The sequence below is a fragment of the Mirounga angustirostris genome, unplaced genomic scaffold, assembly GCF_029215605.1.
Source record: "Mirounga angustirostris isolate CCGP_5_RB_7025 unplaced genomic scaffold, mMirAng1.0.hap1 SCAF_2, whole genome shotgun sequence".
In the NCBI taxonomy this organism is placed as follows: Eukaryota; Metazoa; Chordata; class Mammalia; order Carnivora; family Phocidae; genus Mirounga; species Mirounga angustirostris.
The window spans coordinates 107524579-107549102 of record NW_026991710.1 but is presented as its reverse complement, the minus strand read 5'-3'; the positions used below and the strand labels follow the sequence as shown (position 1 = coordinate 107549102).

The 24524-nt window shown below is 39.2% G+C and overlaps 2 protein-coding genes across 6 annotated transcripts in view; both read right to left on the bottom strand.

The window, feature by feature from the left end:
• The window catches only part of JADE1 (jade family PHD finger 1), a 293290-nt gene that overhangs the window by 150855 nt on the left and 117911 nt on the right, over positions 1-24524 (bottom strand). For 2 of the 5 annotated variants that reach the window (XM_064585056.1, XM_064585053.1), the window contains exon 2: positions 6257-6360. The exons of the other annotated variants lie outside the window; for them this stretch is intronic. The gene's annotated coding sequence lies outside the window, so the exon portion shown is untranslated. The remainder of the gene's footprint in view (positions 1-6256; positions 6361-24524) is intronic. 5 annotated transcript variants of the gene reach the window in all.
• The window catches only part of LOC123847540 (FAS-associated factor 2-like), a 94314-nt gene that overhangs the window by 47292 nt on the left and 22498 nt on the right, over positions 1-24524 (bottom strand). The window contains exon 2 of the mRNA XM_045879390.3: positions 6257-6360. The gene's annotated coding sequence lies outside the window, so the exon portion shown is untranslated. The remainder of the gene's footprint in view (positions 1-6256; positions 6361-24524) is intronic.

Sequence of the window (24524 nt, the reverse complement as noted above, 5' to 3'; positions counted from 1 at the left end):
CCCCAACTCCATGTGCTCGTGCTCTCTCTCTCTCTCTCTTAAAAAAAAAATGGGAAAAGTTTATGATATAGTAGTTTGAGATTGATGGACACAGCAATGAGAGGGTCGTGAAGCGAGTCTTGAGAAGTAAACAGTTGTTTGATAACAGAACATTTGCCCAGGTAACTAATCTATTGTTTTGAGAAGAGGGTTGTTTACCCAGATGATCAATTTATTGTTCAAATAAATTGGGTTTTGGAAATTTCCTAATGCAAATAATGAAATTACTTATTGCTCTACTAGTTTATCTTCCTGGACAAGAATTTCCTGGAACAATAGTACGTCATGTTGCTACAGGTGGTCTAAGTTCTTAGAATTGGTAGTTAAACTATGTGGATGCGAGTGGAGTCAGTTCTCATTGCCTAAAATGGAATCCAGCATTGATGGAACCTCAACATCAAATTACGTATTGAATTAGGAATAAAAAAGAGGGAAGCATGGAAGTATGAGGGCCAGTCAACAAAGGGATATGCAAAATAATTTCAAGGAGACTTAAAGTTAGCTGCTTTCTCCAGAAGAGCAGGACTGAGGGACTTCTGAGTTCAACTTTTGCCCCAAATGGAGCAGAGAGAGAAGATTCAGCTACAGCTTATGTAGACCTGCTTAACCTATTTGACAAGTCTGAGATGCTTAGATCTGATCGTTTGTTTCTTGAGGGCTGAACCTGCCCATTCAGTTTTGTATCCCTAACACAGGACACAGTGTCATTAAGTGCTCCAAACATGACTCCTGGAATGAATGAGGCACTACTAGAGGTTGTAGTTGGTCTCTGAATGGGGAGCTAGCCAGAGCAAGGGTAGCTGCAGTTTCCTGGTTGGTAACCAGCCCACATTTAAGAAGCTGAGCATTAACCACATTGAGAATTTGGGGCTAAGAAAAGACCATGAAGATATTTAAAGGACACCTGAAACAGATGACGTACAGGAAAGAGCAGAGAAAAAGAGGAGACACCTGATAATTAAAAATAGCTTGTGTTTACATAGGACTTTTTAGTGTACAAAGTATTTTCTTTTGTGTTATTTCATTTGATTTTCACAATATTCTTAAAGGAAAGTAGAATGGGCATTACCATAGCCATTTTATGGGTGAGAAAGTTGCAGCTCAGAGATGGTTAAGTGTCTCACCCAAGGTCACAACACTGTAAAATGCAGACAGGGCTCTGGGACCTAGATCTTCTGAAGAATTTCACAACTGCTAAGAATTGGAAGCAGAACTAAAACTGTGAGAAGAGTGAGAGAGGTGTTTCTCTTTACCCCTCCAACCATAAGGACCAAGGTTTGCCGAGTTTTAAGTTCTGTAAATAGACAAGGGTATGCTGTGAACTGTAACTGAATGGGAACTGTTGACAGCGTTGTCAGATCCCATACACTGTGCCTGGGTCCCCTGAACAAAGCCTCTGAACCACCAGAAGTCAACACTGCCATCGTTGAAACACAGATTCCTGTTTTTATGCCAGAGTCCTGCCTGGCCACGTGTTTCCACAGGCAGCAAAATTTCAGTATCCTTGTCTGGCTGGGCTTCAGTTTTTGGCAAGAATTTCCCCTTCTCTTGTGAACATCTTGGAAAGCTTTTCACTGATCACAAAGATGTTTATTTTGAGAAGCAAAAGGGACTAACTAAATAAGTTCAAAAACAATCTCTACCTCTCCCACCTGACGACCCTTACTTTTAGAAGGTAAGATATTTTGCTACCCCCACCACCTAATATAAGAGAACCCACAGGTGATACTATTTGGAATAGCTCTGAAGAAATGTGATTCTCTCTGTGACTTCAAACCCTGGAGAGGTATTAAGAATCTGGGGTGGGGAGGCATGGAGGAAAGGAGAAGGGGAAAGAAGTGGTAAGTCTAGGAGAGGGAGAGTGGTCATATTAAGAAGTTAGACAGCCAACCATTATCCAGCTGCCCCTCAATTGCCTGATTATTTCTCAAATACCTTTTGGAACAGTTTTCACACTGGTTTTAGAAGGGGTCGTGTCCAGGCATAGAACATAATTTGCTGGGCCTGAAGGATAGTGGCAAATATCACATGGTCAATGATTTTTGAGGCATGTTGATATATATAAACATGTCATTTTAGAATTATAACATATTTTAGAGTAATTGGTTCAAGTTTCTCATTTGAGAGATAAACAAAGATCCAGAAAATTAAGTGACTTTTCCAAGGTCATACATAATTCAGCAGTAAATCTGGGGATATAAGGCAAGACTCTTGATTTTTGTGGTTATTGCACCACACTGTGAAACAGTTATCCTGAAAGCTAACATTTCTTGTTGTTTGTTTGTCTATTGAGTGATTGACTAGCATTTTCTCTTTTTACTACATTGGATTTTTCACTGTTTAAAAATACTGTCAAATTTCCCTTCCAGTGTGAAGGGACTTAACAAAAGAAAGTCTCTATTCACTGTAATTAGCAGAGGTAAAAGTAATTTTTTAAAGTTTTGCTTAGAGGCTCAGACTTTAAACTTTCTCTCGAAGTTTCCAGTAGAAATATGGTAGTAGGGGCAGGGGTGTGATGAAAAAAGGAGACAACTGAACTTCTTGAAAGTGAGAAGGCAGATCCCTGAGGGCTTGAAGACAAGTGGAAGGACACTGATTTAGATCAAGATGAAACTTTAATTTCTTCATCGTGGAAACTGCCAACACTTTATGAATAGGTTCTTGAAGTTGTTTGTCTCTGATATATAGAGAGCTCTTCATGAGCTATTAATTAGTAATAGGAGGGAATCATATCACTAGTGTCAACAGATGGTGTAAAGTCACAAATCAGTCTGGGTTGTGGAGGTAGAAGATTAATGTCACTTAGATCAATACTCTTTATTCTTCTAGAACAAACTCAAGTGTGGAAGCCAAGTGCGAGAGGATACCTCTGGGATCCCCTCCGTTCATAGGCTCTTAAATTCTTAGTATTCGATTTTCCCATTGCTTGCCTCTCTCCTACACCTTTATATCAAACATCAGTCCCTTTGCCATCGAGTCCCATGATTTACAAATAGACACACTCAGTTTTCTGCCAATGCTGGATGATCTTCATTGCTTTTCAGTCTCTCTAAATCCATTTTATTCTGCCTTTTAAGGTTCCAAGGACACCAAATTCCTGTCCCCACCCAACCCACCCACCCCACCCTCAGTACACAATTTCTCTCCTTTCTCTTAAGAAAGCAATAGTCACTGGATTTTATGTTTCTCCTCTACTCCAGAGGGAAGGAAGTGACACCAGTTTGAGAGGGTTCTTGTTAATATTGCTGCTATTGGCCAAGTATTATTTTGCTTTTTAGCTATACTCACCTTGCTTCCTGGGTTTTGCTCTCTGAAGTTAACTCCTGATTTTAGCTCAGATGCAAAGAAATTCTGACAAGCCAAGAAGCAGAAGAAAAGCGTTGCCTATATTTTAGATCTAATAGTACAGTTGCAGAACTTCCAAAAGGGAAAGCGGTAGCAGGAGCAAAAGAAGTCAGGATTCCAAGTTTAACTGCCACATCGACAAAGATGAAAAGCAACCAGTCACTAGGATAACTGGTCTTTGATTCTTCTCCCAGACAGCATTCTCAACATCTTGAGGATTCTTTTGTTTTCCACTTAGCTAAACTGCAATGGACTGAATGTTTATGCAACCCCCCGCCTCCAGATTCATACACTGAAATCTTAACACCCAAAGTGATGGTATTAGGGGGTGGGCCCATTGGGAGGTGATTAGGTCAAGAGGGCAGAACCCGCATGGGATTCATCCTTATAAAAGACACCCCAGATCTCTCTGAGGTCACCCTTTCCTCATCGCTTCCACTCTATGAGATTATAGTGAAAAGACAGCTGCTGGGAAGCAGGCTCTCACTAGTCATGGAACGTGCCAATGCCTTAATCTTCAAATTCCCAGGCTCCAGAAGTGTGAAAATAAATGTTTGTTGTTTATAAGCACCCAGCCTATGACCTTTTGTTATAGTGACCCAAATGGACAAAGATATAAATGCAAAAATGTTTCTTGTTTGGGTGTAATGATGTTTCAGTTATCCAAGGACATTCTTCCTGATTCCTAATAAGTATCAAATTGTTGTAATTCTATCACTCACAGCTTATACTCCTAGGAACTAGTGAGGGCATTTCCCTTCCTCTGACAATTAAAGCCTGGATTTCAAAAATTGTCCTTTCTATGGAAATTCAAGGAAAATAATTCAAATGATGAAACTACTATGGTTTAGATTTTTAGTTTTTTTTTTTTCCTCTTTAGGTTAAAAGGTTATACTTTTCTATAACTACACAACTCTTAGGCAACTCAAAGCAATTTGACAAACAGTTTTTGATTAAAGAACTCCTGATACCCATACACAGATTACTTGTTTTTGTGAAGTTCTTCAATAAGTTGGGGATTTTATTTACAGCACAAATTAAGTTTTAAGTTAAAGAAGTGTGGTGTTTTAAAAACATGTTCACAAAAAAAATTTTTTTTTAAGATTTTATTTACTTTTTTGACAGAGAGAGACACAGCGAGAGAGGGAACACAAGCAGGGGGAGTAGGAGAGGGAGAAGCAGGCTTCCCGCGGAGCAGGGAGCCCGATGCAGGGCTCGATCCCAGGACCCTGGGACCATGACCTGAGCTGAAGGCAGATGCTTAACAAATGAGCCACCCAGGCGCCCCATGTTCACAAAATTTTTGACGCCCCCTCCTTTCAAGAGGTGGAAATTAATTCCTCCTTTTGAATGTGGGCTGGACTTGGTGAACTGCTTAGGATGAATAGAATGTGGTAGAAATGATGCTATGCTGCAACCAAAGCTAGGTTATTAAAAAAGGATTGCTTCTGCTTGGCTCTTATTCTCCTGGATCACTTGCTGGAGGTGGGAGGCATGCGAGGAGCCAGCTGCCATGTCATGAGAACACTAGTACATCCCTGGGAGAGGTTTATGTGGAAAAGACCTGAGCCCTGCCCCCCAAACCAAGTCACATGTGGGAGCCATCTTTAAAGAGGATACTCTAGCCCCATCAAGTCTTCAGAGGACTACAGCCTCAGCTAATATCAACTCTAGCCTCATGAGAGACCCCAAGCCAGAACTACCCAGCTAAGCTGCTCCAGAAATCCTGACCCATAGAAACTGCCAGAGATAATAAATGTTTATTGTTGTTTTAAGCTACTAAGTTTTGGGGAAATCTGTTGTGCAATAATAGATAACTAATATAGGAAGCAATTAGCAGAGGATATTGTTCTATTCTTGAAACCCTATTTTTGAAATGTGAAAATAACAATTATTGTACAATCAGAAAACTCTTTTTTTCCAGCTATTTACAGTTTATTCTCATTCATTTGGATTACAAAAATCCCACCCAAAATGCTCTGAATCTCTATTTTTCTTTCCATCTGTTCACATTTGAAAGGTTGATATGCATTATTTGCATGTGAATGCATGGATGTGAATGGAACAGGAATTGCCAAAAAGGGTTAAGAAAACTGAAAGTTAGATACAGTCCCCTATTACATATTAAATATTTTACACATATTATCTCCTTTGAAATCTCTTTTTTGTCTTGGAGAAAATGCTTTAGTTTTGGATTGGTGTTAGCTCCAAAGTACTAGCTTCTTTAGGGCCTTCACTTCTTCAGTGAATTACTGGTAAGTTCTCATCTTCTGCCCTCTGGCAAAACTCTCTTCTAAGGCCTGGATCTGACTATATCACCTTTTCACTCAAAACTTTCAAGAATAATGGAACACTACATCAAAAACTAATGATGTAATGTATGGTGATTAACATAATAATATAAAAAAACCCAAAAAAGATGTAAAAAAAAAAAAACTTTCAAAGATTACTCACTGTATTCTAGATTGAGGTCAGTCATCAAAATACCTACACCATGTGTGGTCATATACAGGGCTTAAAACAAGACAGTGTCTGGGAGAATGTTTTATCCACCATAAGGCATGTATAAGTATGACATAGCCTCTTCCTTAATGTTATATAATACCCCATAATGTCTTCCATTTCCTAAGGAATTAGAATCCATTGGTAACCCCAGTTTAGTAATACCTGTTTTCCTTGGGTAATGAAGTTTACTGGAATCTTTTAGATTTATTGCTATTTTCTACATAATACAAGACTATCTATTCTTTCCTATCCCTCTGCTAATCTTCATGATGGGTTTGGAGATACTAACTCATTGGTTTTTTTAAGAAGAGAATTTCAAAGGAAAGTGAACTCATCTCTAGTCATGGTGGCCATTAATGTAATCTACCTGAAATGGTGGATGGGAGTTGGTGAGCAGCATCTTCCTGTAAAACAGTGTAGGGGAGGAAAATCTCTTTTTCCTTCTGCCCTTCTAGGTTCTCTGCTGGGGCTCTGTAACAAAAGACAAATAAATAAGAAAAAATAAATAAATAAAAATTTATTTAATATAAGTTTTACATGACATGGGAGCCTATATAAGACCTGAAGAAGCAGTTAAACCTTAACATTTTTGTACAAGGTTTGATGAAGAGTGGAAAGTCATGGAAAAATGTGATGGTACAAAAAGTATGAGGTAAGGGTAATAAACTGGGGGATGTTTAGCAAAGTCTGTTCAGATTCCTCCCACTATCCCATATTTAGAGATAAGGATGCTCCTTTCCTCTGGGTATGGGGCAGGCACCTCTCACATGAGGGTCTTATGACTGGCTTTAGGGGAGAAGGCCAGAGAGTCCTTCCAACATCTATTTCTCAAGATCCCTCAGCTTAGGGGTGCCTGGGTGGCTCAGTCATTAAGCGTCTGCCTTGGGCTCAGGTCATGATCCCAGGGTCCTGGGATCGGGCCCTGCATCGGGCTCCCTGCTCAACGGGAAGCCTGCTTCTCCCTCTCCCACTCCCCTTGCTGTGTTCCCTCTCTGGCTGTCTCTCTCTGTGTCAAATAAATAAAAAATCTTAAAAAAAAAAGATCCCTCAAGTTAAAATATTTAATATGCCAAGATGCCATATTTTGGGGTAGTGTGTCCTAAACCCCACCACCAGCAAACCATGAAAATCATGTCTGGAGTCATGTTGAAATCATATGGTGCCAATAGCCAGTCATTTTTCAGCATTACATGAACTGAGTGTGATCTTTGGAAATCTTCTGCTTATGTACCAGTTATTAAATTTTTACTTTCAATTTCAGACCCAGTCTTTTCTATTCTGCTCTGCATTTCTGCTTTACCAGCAGGTCCCTGTTAGGCTCTGTCAAAAGGGGCTGCTGAGGGAGACTGCGAAATTAGAGGGAGAGGGACTTGCTTCTGCCTGTTTGTTTTCTCTTTGCTTCCTCTCTACCTGTGGCTCCTGTGGAGCTTCATTCCAGCAACGCTTCTTCATCCCTGAACAGCAGTTCCTTCCCATAGTAGCAGTTGAATCCACGTTAGAGTTTTCCAGCACCTGTATAACCAGCTTCATCCTCTCCCCACCACTAGCCCCAGCTTGTGGGAACCCTTTCCTTAGCTGTCTGAATTTCAGCTTCTCAGAACCCTCTTCTAAAGTTTGAATTCCAACCTCTTACCTTTCTTCTCCTAGCCCTAGGAGTGGGTGACAGTCATGAGAATGCCCCTCACACACCTTCAGCTACAGAGAAAATAATTAGGGTTGCTAGATTTCACAAATAAAAATACAGGATGGGGGCGCCTGGGTGGCTCAGAAGTTTAAGCGTCTGCCGTCGGCTCGGGTCATGATCCTAGGGTCCTGGGATCGAGCCCCACATCAGGCTCCTGGCTCAGCGAGGAGCCTGCTTCTCCCTCTCCCTCTGCCTCTCTCCCTGGTCATGCTTTCTCTCTCTCTCTGTATCTCTGTGTCTCAAATGAATAAATAAAATCTTAAAAAAAAAAAACTAAAAAAAAATACAAGATGGATACCAGTTAAATGTGAACAAAAGATAACTTTGTAATGTAGGTACATCCTTTGCAATATTTTGGGATATGCTCATACTAAAATTTTATTGTTTATCTGAAATTCAAATCTAACTTGATGTCCTATATTTTATCTGGCAAACCTAAGCTTAATTAACCAAGGGCCCCGACTACTGCTTTTTGAAATCCATCCATTGCTGTGTCTGCTCTGAAACAATTTCTCCCCTGGCCTGTTCCCGATGATGACTGAGCATGCCAGACCACCGAGGCAGATTCCTGGGACACCTGGGACTCCTGTGACTGGCAACTTTGGCTCAACTCCTGTGACTGGCAACTCTCCTATGGCCTAGCAGAAACTTCCTTAGATTTTATGGTCCCTTTCTCCTTCAGGCAGTTTAGACATCTCAGTCTTACAGCTCTCCCAGCTCCCTCCAGGTTTCCTTTCACACATGCATTTCCCCTTAGTGAAATCCTTGCAGGTTTAATCCTGTCTTAGTACCTAACACAAGGTAGGCTAACACAGGGTAGGAGCAGCTTCCTACTTAGTACTCGGTGAGGCTTTAGTATTTCTTTCTACTCTTTCAGTTACCTAGTAAAACAACTCACTACCTTGCTAACAATTCTTTATATTAAATCTTCTCTCTTGAAATAATTGTTGTGGTTTCTGTCTCTTGACTAGACCCAGACTGGGTGCCCCTGAGCTTCGTGAAAACTCTTAATTTCTCCAGGAAGTTTAAGAGACTAAGCCACTCCATTAAACGGATGTGGGATGTTTATTTTCCCTTAACTTCCCTTGTTATTTAACAGAGTTGGCAAAACAGGTTGAGCAAGATAACTGCCTGTTGTGTTCGATTCTGGGAGTCACACTTGGACACGGCAGACTAGAAGGGCTTCACACGAAGGTAATCACGAAAATTACAAATCTTGAAGCCGTTCCCAGTGAGGGGTGTGCTTATTCAATCTGAAGAAGAGAAGACTGCAGGAGGATGCGGTTCTCAAGTATTTGAAGGTCAGTCGTATGGAAACTGGATTAAACTTATTTTGCAGGGCTCCAGAAGTTAGAACTGGAACCTATCAGCAGAACTAGAATGAGACATGTGAGCCCAAAATTTGGCAATAATGCAAACCTGTGTTCCTTTAATATTTGCTAAACATTTATCTGGCAAGAGGAGAAACCATTTTTTTCCTACTAATAAAATGTGTCTTTCTTTACGTTCAAAATAAAGGACTTATTACATGTGGTAACATAACAATAATTGTTTCACTTTTTGAAATTTTTTTCCGGTTTTTATATGACTCACAACTGCATAATATAAATCACTTACACCCACAAAGTAAGAATAGAGGTCACTTACATGGGATCATTAAGTATGCTGTCCAAACATAGGTAAGAGTTCGTCCATCTGACTTTTATGTTGGCACACATTTTCTTGTTTTGTCCAATAGTTACTGTAATATAGTCTTCTTAGGTTATTTTACAATTATCTCCATGGAAAAAAATCATGACCTAATAAAGGGTTTGTGACTTAGATAATAAAATAAACCACCTATTCCTAGTAAAAATACCATGGCATTATTGAGTTTTCGAATTTCAGATGACCAGATCTTCATACTTCAGTGGGCAAGTGTTGAAGTTAGGGGGACTAAACTTTATTCTGCTTGGGCTACTTATGAATTTGTCTCTCAAAAACACTCAACATGGGGCACCTCAGTGGCTCAGTTGGTTAAACTTCTGACTCGATTTCAGCTCTGGTCATGATCTCAGGCTCCTAAAATGGAGCCCCGCATCAGGAGTCTGCTTGTCCCTCACCCTGTGCTCTTCCCCCACCCCCTGCTTGTCCTCTCCCTCTCTCTCTCAAATAAATAAATAAATAATCTTTAAAGAAAATACTCAACAGGGGTGCCTGGGTGGCTCAGTCATTAAGTGTCTGCCTTCGGCTCAGTTCATGATCCCAGGGTCCTGGGATCGAGCCCCACATCGGGCTTCCTGCTCCGCGGGAAGCCTGCTTCTCCCTCTCCCACTCCCCCTGCTTGTGTTCTCTCTCTTGCTGTCTCTCTCTCTGTCAAATAAATAAATAAAATCTTAAAAAAAAAAAGAAAATATTCAACAAAGATAGCTTAATGTAGATGAAGAATATATGTTTTTTAAATTTCCCCTTTGAGAGCACTATCTACTTCCATATAGCAGGACTGGTTTATATGACCTCAGTATTATGAAGAGTGGCACCATTTAACAACTGGGTTTAGGGATATTATGGCACCACTTTTTTTTTTTTTTTTAAAGAGAGCTTAGATTTATTTATTTATTTTTAAGATTTTTATTTATTTATTTGACAGAGAGACACAGTGAGTGAGGGAACACAAGCAGGGGGAGTGGGAGAGAGAGAAGCAGGCTTCCTGCCAAGCAGGACCCTGAGATCATAACCTGAGCCGAAGGCAGACGCTTAACGACTGAGCCACCCAGGCGCCCCTTAGCACCACTTTTATTTTAAAAGTTTATTGATTTATTTGAGAGAGAGTGAGAGAGAAAAAGACAGAGAAGACACACAGCCGGGGGAGGGACAGAGGCAGAGGGAGAAGCAGACACCCCACTGAGCAGGGAGCCCAATGCGGGATTCGATCCTAGGACTCTAGGATCATGACCTGAGCCGAAGGCAGATACTTAACCGACTGAGCCACCCAGGCGCCGCTTAGCACCACTTTTTGTTTAATCCTCAGGAGCTGCATGGTTTGTCTGTCCCTTAATTCAAATCTCCAGTGGGTAAAAATTACAGGGAGCATATTTCTGGGGGTACCTCACTAAGAACTAGAGTTTCTAAAAATAAATTGAGCTACCTTGCAAAGTAGAGAGTTCCTCAACATTGAATGCTATTTATCATGGACATTACAGAAAAGAATTCTGCACATGGAAGGAAGATAAACTGGAATAACAGACAGAAATAACTTCATATAGATAAATGTAAAGTCCTATCTTGTGATACTTTAACAGGCTGTAGGATATTGGCACAACAATGGTTCACAAGAAAAAGATATTAGGAAATGTTCTGTGATGCTTGAAGATAAAGCAAAAGAGAGGACTGTATGTCCTTTCAATGTCATACATTGTTCAAGAGTCCCCTTGTAGGACTTTTTAATTTTCTAGGAGAGTGTGAAGAGTTTGGCTTTGTTATTTATTATTGATTAAAGCCAAGACACTATGAAGGTACCTGTTAACTTGTAGGTTTTTACCTGATAGAGATCCAAATGATTTCTCTTTGGTGGGAAAAAATAATCTCAAAATGTATGCTTTATTGTTCTATTGGATGTTACCTAGATTTTTTTTCCTAACTAAAAAAAAAACAACAACAAAAAACCTTATTGCAATGTGCCTTTCTTGATGGACTATAAAAGCCTTATTTCCTCAAATGTTTTCAAAATCAGCTTTATTATCCTACTGATTATCCTCCTAATTAATGAGTTAAGTTTTTTTACCTGTGCTCATTCTGTATTTCTATGAAAATCATGTTTTTAATTTTTGAAAAATTTTTATTTGACAATGACATGAATTAAAAAGTTAAGTGGTTGTTCAAATGGTAAATAAAATAATAAATCCAGACTTTAGAACACACACTGTTCCCCGAACTAATCAGTTGACACCTGTGGCATTTGATTCAATTCTGGATGCCTCCCTTTTGGAGGGATATTGTCTAAACAGAGACAAGAAGAAGACCTAGGATGATGAGGGGTCTTGAAAACATTTTAGATGAGGTATTTATAGAACAAAGAGAGATGCATTGTGAAGCTTTAAAATTTCATCTCTGACTCTATCAAATATGACAAATCACAGTGCTGTATGAATTGAATAAAGTCATTAACCTTTCTGGGTCTCAGTTTCTTTATCTGTAAAACGAATGAGTTGGACTAGCTCTAAAGTCCTAAGATAATTATACTCAATATTTAAAGTTTATTGAATAAAGGAAGGATTCAATTTTTTCATGCATTTCCCAAGAACATGATAAGCTCTCTGGTTAGAAATTACAGAAAATAGATTTTTGGTTGAGTGTAAGAAAAACTTTCTAACTGTGGGAAATGTTAACAAATAGAACAAGCTGTGTTGGGCGCCTGGGTGGCTCAGTCGTTAAGCGTCTGCCCTCGGCTCAGGTCATGATCCCAGGGTCCTGGGATCAAGCCCCGCATCAGGCTCCTTGCTTGGCAGGGAGCCTGCTTCTCCCTCTCCCACTCCCTCTGCTGTGTTCCCTCTCTTGCTGTGTCTCTCTCTGTCAAATAAATAAATAAAATCTTAAAAAAATAAAATAAAATAAAAATAAAACTGTTAAAATGACTGCCATTTAAAAAAAAAAAGAACAAGCTGTCTTCTGAAGTACTGAGTACTAGGGCCATTTTGGAAGATCCATTGAGATACACAAGTAGACTTACCCTGCTGGTGCCATTAAGCTGCATGGTATTGATTAAACCCAGGCACGTCTTTTTTTGTCTCCCAGAATGACTCCCAAATGACTAACTCTGCATTTCTAAAAGATTTCCTTTTTTCTGATTTTGTGGTTTTGTTTTTTTCTATTTCTTGGTCAACTCTGCTAGTCTGACTTTGTTTTCATTAACTTATGATCAAGCACAGTTGTGTCCTGGAACAGATCATACTGGTTTGTGAGAATTAAATATATGCATCTCTTCCCAATTCTGGGTAGTGACATTGTGCTGGTAGCTTGAAAATAGCCCTTAGGGGAAAATTTACACAACAGAAATAGGTAAATCCTATACATTAGGGCTTGTTTTGGGGAGAGCTGATGTATCTGAACTGACGCTTCTCTTTTCACAACTGAGTCCAGTCACTGGTAGGTCCATGTCCTATTTCTAACCATTAAACTGGTCTCAACCACAAAATCTAGAAAACATCCTTGTAAAACTTGTGGTTCGTGCCATGTCACATTCTTGAGCCGGACCCAGGATTCCTAAGCAGGTCTTGATTCCATGGTTAAGAAAGGACCTTGTGGGGCACCTGGGTGGCTCAGTTGGTTAAGTGACTGCCTTCAGCTCAGGGTCATGATCCTGGAGTCCCAGAATTGAGTCCCGTCATCCGGCTCCCTGCTCAGCGAGTAGTCTGCTTCTCCCTTTGACCCTCCCCCCATCTCATTCTCTCTTTCTCTCTCTCATTTTCTCTCTCAAATAAATAAATAAAATCTTAAAAAAAAAAAAAGGAAAGGACCTTGTGTATATATAATAATGATATGCACATAGCTGATTATTACAGGGAATTTGGCTTTTATGACCTCACCATTGGATGATCTCTGCAGGTGGATAATGGGAATCTATTTTCTGTCACATAAGAGATGATAGCTAATCATTTGTCAGTCTTTTTGTTTGTCCATTTGTCTACTTGTGAGAACAAATTAAGAAAATATTGAGTGCCCACTCAGGGAAATCCAAATCAAAACCTCAATGAGATACCACCTCACACCAGTCAGAATGGCTAAAATTAACAAGTCAGGAAACGACAGATGTTGGCGAGGATGCGGAGAAAGGGGAACGCTCCTACACTGTTGGTGGGAATGCAAGCTGGTGCAGCCACCCTGGAAAACAGTATGGAGGTTCCTCAAAAAGTTGAAGATAGAGCTACCCTATGACCCAGCAATTGCACTACTGGGTATTTACCCCAAAGATACAAATGTAGGGATCCAAAGGGGTACGTGCACCCTGATGTTTATAGCAGCAATGTCCACAATAGTCAAACTGTGGAAAGAGCCAAGATGTCCATCAACAGATGAATGGATAAGGAAGATGTGGTATATATATACAATGGAATATTATGCAGCCATCAAAAGGAATGAAATCTTGCCATTTACAATGACGTGGATGGAATTGGAGGGTATTGTGCTGAGCGAAATAAGTCAATCAGAGAAAGACATGTATCATATGATCTCACTGATATGAGGAATTCTTAATCTCAGGAAAGAAACTGAGTGTTGCTGGAGTGGTGGGAGATGGGAGGAATGGGGTGGCTGGGTGATAGACATTGGAGATGGTATGTGCTATGGTGAGCACTGTGAATTGTGCAAGACTGTTGCATCTCAGATCTGTACCTCTGAAACAAATAATACATTATATGTTAATTAAAAAAAGAAGAAGAAGAAGATAGTAGGAAGGGAAAAATGAAGGGGGGGAATCGGAGGGGGAGATGAACCAGGAGTCTATGGATATGAGAAACAAACTGAGGGTTCTAGAGAGGAGGGGGTTGGGGGGATGGGTTAGCCTGGTGATGGGTATTAAAGAGGGCACGTATTGAATGGAGCACTGGGTGTTATACGCAAACAATGAATCATGGAACACTGCATCAAAAACTAATGATGTAATGTGTGGTGATTAACATAACAATAAAAAATTAAAAAAAAAAAGAAAATATTGTGTGCCCATTAGAAAGAACTTGTGCCACAGTCCTTTGAAAACTGGACTGGTGAGTTTTTTGTTTCTATGTTTACCCTTGACCTGTAGCTGAGGTTATAGAGCTAAAGCCAGCCAGTTCTCTATAATTAAGGAAAGCTTGGGCGCCTGGGTGGCTCAGTTGTTAAGCGTCTGCCTTCGGCTCAGGTCATGATCCCAGGGTCCTGGGATCGAGCCCCGCATTGGGCTCCCTGCTCAATGGGAGGCCTGCTTCTCCCTCTCCCACTCCCCCTGCTTGTGTTCCCTCTCTCGCTGTGTCTCTCTCTGTCAAATAAATAAATAAAATCTTTAAAAAAAAACCAAAAAAAAAAAAAGCTTTTATCTTTCATTGTGTATGTGAAATGTTTTCTTACCTCTGGAGGACAGTAATAAAATTGAGTATAATGTCTTTTAAATTAAGGAAACTCTGTTTTAATTGACTTAGAGGATAAACCAATTATTTATACCTACAGTATGCTTACATATATCTAATATTTCCAGAATTCCTAGAAAATAAACTAAGTTTCTAATACTCTAAATATTCTAGCCTTTTAACAAAAAATTCTTTCAGAAAATGCCAACTCAGGGATGCCTGGCTGACTCAGTCAATAGAGTATATGACTCCTGACCTTGGGGTCTTGAGTTTGAGCCCCATGTTGGGTATAGAGATTACTTTAAAAAAAAGTGCTAACTCAGAAGCATTTTATATGATAATCTAAATACATACATATAATATATAATACATAATCTAAACTCACATGATTAAGATGACTCTTTGGATAAATCAGACTAGTTTTAATAATGGTTTAAGAAGAGGGCTCCTGGGTGGCTCAGTTGGTTAAGCGACTGCCTTCGGCTCAGGTCATGATCCTGGAGTCCCTGGATCGAGTTCCGAATCGGGCTCCCTGCTTGGCAGGGAATCTGCTTCTCCCTCTGACCCTAACCCCTCTCATGTGCTCTCTCTCATTCTCTCTCTCTCAAATAAATAAATAAAATCTTAAAAAAAAAAAAATGGTTTAAGAAGAAAAAAAAAATCTGTATCTGGGCGCCTGGGTGGCTTTGTTGGTTAAGCGACTGCCTTCTGCCCAGGTCATGGTCCCGGGGTCCTGGGATGGAGTCCCGGGATGGAGTCCCGCATCGAGCTCCCTGCTCAGCGGGGAGTCTGCTTCTCCCTTTGACTGTACCCCCTCTTGTGCTCTCTCTCACTCTCTCTCTCAAATAAATAAAATAAAATCTTAAAAAAAAAATCTATATCTTTTCCCCTGATCTGAGTAGTAGTAAATCTATTTGTACATTTTATTTTTGAGAAGATATAGGCTTGTTTTCTGAACTTCAGCAACTTCCTGCACTAACTTATTGGTGAAATAAGTTAACATGACTACTTAATAATGTTAAGGATTATGAAAAATGTAAAATTATTTGTCTAAGCAAACTGAATTATGATTTTGACCATCTTTTTGCTATCAACAGTCATGTTCTATAGTATGTTAGCTGAAATATCACTTCTAATATCTTTAAGTTAACTTTAAAATATTGGACTAATCTTAAATCTTTGGATACCTAGATTATTTCTAATAAGATAGGATGCTAAAACACTGATTACTAAATATAGTTTTTAAATATATATACTTTTGTTTCTTATTTTATTGTACTATAGAGTGGCAAACCTTTGGATCATGTTAATAAACATGTTTATTTATGCTTGTATAGAACACTCAATCATCAATTACCCATCTCCTAGTTTTTTCTGAACAATAAGGGTTAGTTTGTTTAAAAGTTATAGTTAATATGGGTGATTAAGACCATATTAGGAGGAATAATGACAATAGTATAAGCAATAATTAAAAAAAGAACAACAAATGATTGCAAAATAAAGGAATTTGTTTTGTTTTTCAAAGAAAAAGTGAGTTTTGTTCTAAAGGAAGATGTGTATTCCAGAACATGAAATAGGATAGGGCAAGACAAAATTTGAATGGATACAGAAAACTGTAGAAGGTTTACTGAAAGTTAACCAGATTTGTCATGGTTGTCTAAAAAGAAGCAATAAAATATGTTAAAATTTTGGCAAAGTTCTCTCACATTTGATGGGCTTATTCAAAAGACAATTTTTTTAAAAAAGGAACTTGGAATCTTTTATTGCAAAATATTGAATTAATGCAAAAATAGAATTTGGCTTTCTCTCTATTAAAATGATAAACCAGTGTTAGAACTCTTAAAAGGGGTAATAAGCAGTGATTATTTACCTTTTGTGTAATACATATATATAGCTAGCAGAAATTTATATTGCACCAGAATAAGTTTCTGTACTTTGTGTTGATTTTATCATGCCTGTGATTTTTTTTTTTAAGGACAAAGAACAAAATCTCCTCACATGTAAAGGAGCCAAGATTCCTTAAGATTGTTTTACCTACTTCTATGTCTATTTTAAAATATTATATTGTTGCTTTAATGAATAGGTAACTAATCTTTTTATCTCAAGCACTCATAATCCTATCTTAATCATGGATCAAATCTCCTCTGTTAAATCTATTGCTTTTGCCTTCCTAAGATTCAGATTCAGAAAAAATAAAATTCTCAGAATGTCCTTACACATAAATCTACCTTGCAGATTCCCAAAGAACCTCTGGAAAATCACAAAGGTTTGTTTTTGAACCTTATAAGAAAAGGCAATGTTAGGAATAGTTAGGTTTTTGGGGTAGCTCAGTACTGTTTAATAAGCTCAATACTGTGATAAGAGTAGCATGGGAAGAGTTGTCCAATCAAAAGGCATGTTCAGCCTTCCCTAAGTTAAGGTAAATTTTTTTTAAAGATTTTATTTATTTATTTGACAGAGAGAGAGAGAGAGAAAACACAAGCAGGGGGAACTGCAGAGGGAGAGGGAGAGGGAGAAGCAGGCTCCCCACTAAGCAGGGAACCCAATGCAGGACTCCATCCCCGGACCCTGAGATGATGACCTGAGCCGAAGGCAGACACTTAACCAACTTAGCCACCCAGTGCCCTGTCCTTGCCCTTCTTATCCTCAGGGAGACATTGATCAAACCCTATGAAACATGCACACATTTGACAACTTTGTTCTCCATTCTCATAGTGCTAGTTACTGCAATAAATTAACCATAGCCATTCAGTCTTAGGCGTCCTTTCTGCTTTTCTCTCATGCTTACCTGAAGGCTCTACTGTAAGTTACAAGCTACAAATCAGATCTTCAAAAAAAAAAAAAAAAACTCTTAGAGCCTCGAGGAAAGGACTGTACTGGGTACTCCAAGCTACTGATACTTCAGAAATGGACTCCTAAATATAAGGCTTCTGAGTTGACAGCCCTTTCAGTCTGTACCAGGGTTCTGAGTCAGGATATCCAGGACTCTGTTTTTTAGATGAGCATTTAGCTAATAACTTTGTAAATCCAGAATGCTGATGCAAGACCCAGTGGAACTAGAATTAATTATACGATCAAAAGAACTGAAAAAGGAAATGAAATAGTTGTAGTTACTTGTTTGGAATATTATTGGTATTTTTTAATGCTCTACTTTCTGATGGGTATATTATTAATTTTTAGGTGGCAAATGTTGTTTTTAAAGGAATTCTTTTCTTTTAGAGGTACATGCTGAAACATATTTATATGAAATGATACGATATTTCAGATTGGCCTTAAATAATCTGGTTGTGAGAGGGAGGAGGTAGATGAAATTAATTTGCTGTGTTGATAATTGTTCAGCAAGGTGATAGGTACATGAGGGCTCATAATGCTAGTCTCTTTACTTTTTTATCTGTTTGCTATTTTTCCACAGTAAAAACTGGTTAAAAAATTATGTTATCGGGGTGCCTGGCTGGCTCATTTGGAAGAGCATGAGACTTTGGATCTCAGGGTTGTGAATTCAAGAGTCCCACATTGGGTATGGAGATTACTTAAAAATAAAATCTTAGGGGTGCCTGGGTGGCTCAGTCGGCTAAATGTCAGCCTTCAGCTTAGGTCAGGATCCCAGGGTCCTGGGATCCTCAGCTCCCTGCTCAGTGGGGAGCCTGTTTCTCCCTCTTCCTCTGCTTGCTTCTTCCCCTACTTGTGCTCTCTTTCTCTGTCAAATGAATAAATAAAATTTTTAAAAATAAAAAATAAATAAAATCTTAAAAAAAATTCTATTATCACAAATTTTCCTGTGTTTTTAAGCTCTTCATAGTCATTATTTCAATATATACATCTTATTTCAAAATATATACAAATGACTACTATTCACCTTTATTGTTGAATTTAGGTTGCTTTCAGTTTTTTATTATTATAAATAATATTGGAATACACCTTTTAATGCATGGACTTTTCACTATATTTTAAATTATCCCTAGAAAAGGACTTGGTGAATTGAGAGGTATGAAATTCTAAGGCTCTTGATCATGGAGCTGTTTAATTTCCCAAATGTCTTTACCAATATATATCACACCCTCACTGGAACTAGGTATTTTACTTTTTAAAATATTTTCCAATTTTGTGAGGGGGATAGTATCTCATTGTACTTTCACTTGAGAATTATTTCCAGTAGGCTGTTCCTATGCTGCTATTTGAAGTTTCCATATCTTGTGTTCACTTTTGCTTGGATGATCATTCTTACTGGGTGTGGACTTTGATATGGCTGCTGATGGTCATGATCCCTTGCCCCTGAGCCAAGGGAAATTCCTGGATGTTTTAACACTGTGACTCTGAAGTTTTCTGGCTCCTGGTATGAAAAGAAGATCCAGGCAAGTGGGAGGAAATGGTATCGACCAACACAACTTAAGCTCTAAGCCAGCAGGATAGATCACGGCCTCAAGTGTATCTGGAGCCTGGCAGCTGGGAAGACATACTAGGGTTCACATGTGAAACTTATTTCAGGGGTTGCATTGTACATCCCAACATGGCCGCTGCCACTAAAACAGGAAGAGTGAGGTTTCTAGGCTGGCCAATATATATATATATTTTTAAGATTTTATTTATTTATCTGACAGAACGAGATAAAGTCAGAGAAGGAATACAAGCAGGGGGAGTGGGAGAGGGAGAAGCAGGCTTCCCGCCGAGCAGGGAGCCTGATGCGGGGCTCGATCCCAGGACCCTGGGAGCATGACCTGAGCCGAAGGCAGACGCTTAACGACTGAGCCACCCAGACGCCCTAGGGTGGCAAATATTTTTAACTCAAAGTTGGATATAGCAAATGTCAGTGCAATTTGTTAAATATAAAGTATGCTGAGAGACCGCCCTCAGTTTGCCTGATTTTGAGACTACAATAGGGGAATTAAGTAATCAACTTTCTGTGGATGGTACAAAACTGTCCAAAGTAAACCATCTGCCAACAGGGATATACTCACTTTTTTAAAGTCAAACTTTGTTGGATACAATATCAAAGATTTCTATATTACTTCAGTATCAAATCTTCCACAATGACATCTTAAAAGAATGAGACAATTTAGGGGAAAACAGAGAGATGGGGCAGGAGAGTGGCTGACAGAGATCCTCTGTGAACATCATTACTGTTTTAAAAAATCTGTTCAAGAAATCATCTCTCCTGGTTGCTGTACTTGAAAAATAAGTTTTTATTTATGAATCTGTCAGGAAAATTTGTGAAAGACTTTGAAAGGGGCAAAAGATTATGGGGTGTCCTTTGGATGGAAAGTTCGGCATTGTCTGGAAGACCTTTGGGGCTTATCTGATTTTATAGCGATCTATGCCTTTCACTGCCTTTGACTAGGCTGGCAACTTTACAACTCTGTAAGTTGTAGGAAACTGATAGTAATGCAAATGATTCTTGTCCACAGAGATGCAAATAGGTTTTGTTTTGTAAAGATGCATTTGATTTTCCCTTGTAGAAAAGAATATTCTAACCTTTATATTTATTGGCCTATGAAGTTTTGCATCCATTAGCAACTTCATTTTCTCATTCCTGATTTACTGAGTATCTAAGTGTCTGTTTTTCAGATTTTTCCTTTAAACTGGTTGTAACGTCTTACTGGTTTCCTCATTAACAAAAGAGTTCTAAAAAATCTTTGGCAGTGTTTATTTCATATTTGTACAAGAGACTTGATTTTAATTAAAAAAATCATTCTTTAACAACTCCAACCTCAATTAAATGTGTATTAATTCTTTTCAGCAGCCATTAATAATTTTTTTTTCCCTAGGAGGCCTCATATTTTTTTTTTTTTTTAAGATTTTATTTATTTTTTTGACAGAGAGAGACATAGCGAGAGCAGGAACACAAGTAGGGGAGTGGGAGAGGGAGAAGCAGGCTTCCCGCAGAGCAGGGAGCCCGATGTGGGACTCCATCCCAGGACCCTGGAATCATGACCTGAGCTGAAGGCAGACGCTTAACGACTGAGCCACCCAGGCTCCTAGGCCTCACATTTTTTAGGCAACTGTGAAAGGAGACCAGGCCCCAGAACTGAAACAAATCTCTACCTCCAAAGTGGATAGATAGATCTCTCGACTACTCTATGGTAAAACAATCTGTGAGTTTCGCCTGGTCTAAGCCTGACTTTACAGAGCTTCTAAGGACATGAGCACAGCCATTGCTTACCCCTAGAAGTCTTTACAAGTATTCAAAATGCAAGAGAAAATCTGAGAGAAAAGATGGAAGAAAGGGAAGTGTGATGTATGGGACAGTGATAATCTTTTAAGGTGGGCTCTGTGGAGCTGTTTTATCCCTCATAGTCTTTTTTTTTTTTTTTTTTTTTGAAGGTTTTATTTATTTATTTATTTGACAGAGAGACAGCGAGAGAGGGAACACAAGCAGGGGGATTGGGAGAGGGAGAAGCGGGCTTCCCACTGAGCACAGAGCCTGACCTGGGGCTCCGTCCCAGGACCCTGGGATCATGACCTGAGCCAAAGGCAGACACTTGACAACTGAACCACTCAGGTGCCCCCATCATAAAGTCTTGTAGCTGGGCACTAACTGGGCCTCCAGGGCCAAAGAGAGTGAAGTCATTTATAAATGTCTTGAGCTGATGTTTAGAGTGGATTTAAGAAGAGAATAATATTGAGAACAATGGTATGGTTTTTAAAGTTTTCCTGAAGTATCTGAATGGTGAAGTGTCTATAGAAGGAAGGGACCAGGTAAAAAGATGAGCTGAGAGAACAACAGAGTGTAAGGTAGGTGTCTACCTCTCCATCCCCCTTCAAGAGCCTCCACCTTTAGGATTTTGGAGCAAAGGTGAGTAGTCTCCTTAGTCTACTCTTGAGAAGTCCATCTGAGAGCTGCTTTTCCATAGGCCATTCTCATGTATATCCCAACTGCCTACAGTAAAAGGAAGTTTCTGGGCTGTTTGCTAAAGATGACTGTCCCCATAATCCAAGGAAAAGCTCTAAGGTTGAACTTCATATGGGGTTTCTTCAGACATTCTCCAGGTCTTAACTTAATTTTCCAGCTCTTCAAGAATGTACCACTTTCAAGGAAAGCAAGTACCTATGTTAAAGAGCCCAGGTTGTGGCAGGAAACAACTGAGTTTAAGGACCAACTCTATGATTTGTTGGTTGTGTAATCACAGGGTTGAAGGGCCTGATGCTGCTTAAACTCTGTGCCTTGGCTTAGCCATCTATAAAATGGGGACCACGAGCCTGTTGGCCTCACAGGGATGTTGTGAGGTTTAAATGCATTAACTTAAGTAAAGCACTTAGAATAGTGTCTGAAACTAGTAAGTGCTAGAAAATGTTAGCTGTTAAGAAGCAGTGTGTGGGGCACCTGGGTGGCTCAGTCGGTTAAGCGACTGCCTTCGGCTCAGGTCATGATCCCGGAGTCCCAGGATCGAGTCCCGCATCGGGCTCCCTGCTCGGCGGGGAGTCTGCTTCTCCCTCTCCCACTCCCCTGCTTGTGTTCCCTCTCTTGCTGTGTCTCTCTCTATCAAATAAATAAAATCTTTAAAAAATAATAATAATAATAAAATTTAAAAAATGGTAACTTGAGGGCACCTGGGTGGCTCAGTTGGTTAAGCGACTGCCTTCGGCTCAGGTCATGATCCTGGAGTCCTGGGATTGAGTCCCGCATTGGGCTCCCTGCTCAGCGGGGAGCCTGCTTCTCCCTCTGACCCTCCCCCCTCTCATGTGCTCTCTCTCTCTCTCTCTCATTCTCTCTCTGTCAAATAAATAAATAAAATCTTTAAAAAAAAAAAAAAGAAGCAGTGTGTGATTAAGAGCTGGATTCAAATCCTGACTCCACCACTTACAAACTATTATGGCAAGTTATTAAGCTCTGTGCCCCAGTTCCTCAACTGCAAAATTAGGAAATCATAGGTCCTAACCCATAGAGTTGTCACTAGGATTAAATGAGTTATATGTGTAAAGTACTTCATATAACATGGAAACAAAGTACATGTTGTGTTAAGTAATTATAATTACTACATCCATAACTATTAGATATTATTGTTTTTATGTACACTTCCTTAATGCAACCTTAACTTTCCTTTTAGAAAACTGCACCCCAATGGGGGAGAAAAAGTGGGACAGTACCCTATATATTAAAATAGACTTATTAGGAAGATCAATCATTCACATTGTATAAGCCTTATTTGGATCCTGATTCAAACAAACAAATGTAGAAAAAGAAAAACAAAGACAGTCATTGGACAATCAAAAATGTGAATACTGACTGGATATTTGATAGTCTGAGGAACTATTATTAATTTTTTAGGTAAGATAAGAATACTATGGTCACGTAAAAAAAGTAATCATTTTTTAGTTGAGAATGAAATCATTTGTGCCTGGGATTTACTTTAAAGTTCTGTGTGTGAGGCAGGAGGGTAAGATTAGTCAAAGTTTATGAATGGGTGATGGGAACATGGAGATTTGTCAATCTATTGTCTTTTTTGTGTACATCTTAATTTAAAAAATAAGGAGGAGGAGGACAAGAAGGAGACGGAGAAAAAAGACAACACCGCTAGGATCTGGGCTTACGCTAAGGTTCATCTCTCTTTTCACCTGGCCTCCAATCAGTAGGACCCAACAATCTCCAGCAGTATATTTTCTAAAGTGTGAGCATTCTGTCCCGAGCAGTATCACAGTGCTTCAGCAGGACAGTTGAAGGAGGGCTTTAAGACTCAAATTTGAACCACCTCAAGTTTTCCCTCCAGTGGGAGGTGTGAGGCGAAGATACACTTTCAGATCCCAGCGGAGTAGTCCAGTGGGCATATGATGCATAACACACACACACACACACACACACACCCCATTTTCCAAGGACAAAAACTAATTTTCAGAAGCAGTAGAGTCAAAATCCATTTTTAACATATTCAATATAATTTCAGAGCTGCTTTTTCCCAGGAAGGAGGTAGCTTTCATTGACATTTTTATGCAGGGAAGTATCAGTTCCCTTTATTTGTATCCTGAGACCTACCATTGCATAAGAAATGGGATCCATTCCAGAGCAATCTACCTCTCCATGGACACCTTTAGGCTCACAAAGACCCGGAAAAAACTTTAGTATTTATGGTTTTTTCCCCTTTACTGTTTAGCCCTTACTTTCCCAACCTTCCGTTGTGGAGATAATAGAAATGCAAAAAGATGTGCAGGTTAATCTCTCCAAGCAAACCCCTGAGGTTTAGGGAATAGAGGAGGACTGTGGGAAATGAAGGGGGAAGATAGTTCTTTCGTTCACAAAACACATAATAGATGTTTAGAACTGAAAGTGTCTTAAAGATCATTCCACTGAGATGCACTGAGATGGATGCTTAGAAAGTCAAAGGGAGCAATTGCTGCAATCCTACACAACGCATTTATAATACATATTTAAATGACTTTTCTCACAAAAACTTGGCTAATAACAAAAGTCTTAAAAACCGAGAAAATAATATTTTTTTGATTTTTTATCATTGAATTACTATCTCAATTCCAACCTTTAAAAAAGTTTTATGTACCATTGTATTTATTATAGCTGTTAAGTAATGAATTAATTTATTATAGTTGTTAGTTTATTTAGTTGTTTATTATAATATATTTATTTATTATACTTGTTATATTTATTTAGTTGTTAATTTCAAAATTACCTGCAATTTGCTTGTTGCAGAAATCCTTCAGGCATACTCCATCAGCCGCTAATCAAGAGCAGAGCTATGAAGTAGGCCTTCCTGAGGCAGGCATAAGGGGGAGCCTTCTCTAGAGAATTTAAAAACTATAGTAAAACTAAGAGTTGATCTGTTTTTCCAAACTGAGGGTTCTAGAGGGGAGGGAGGTGGGAGGATGGGTTAGCCTGGTGATGGGTATTGAGGAGGGCACGTTCTGCATGGAGCACTGGGTGTTATGCA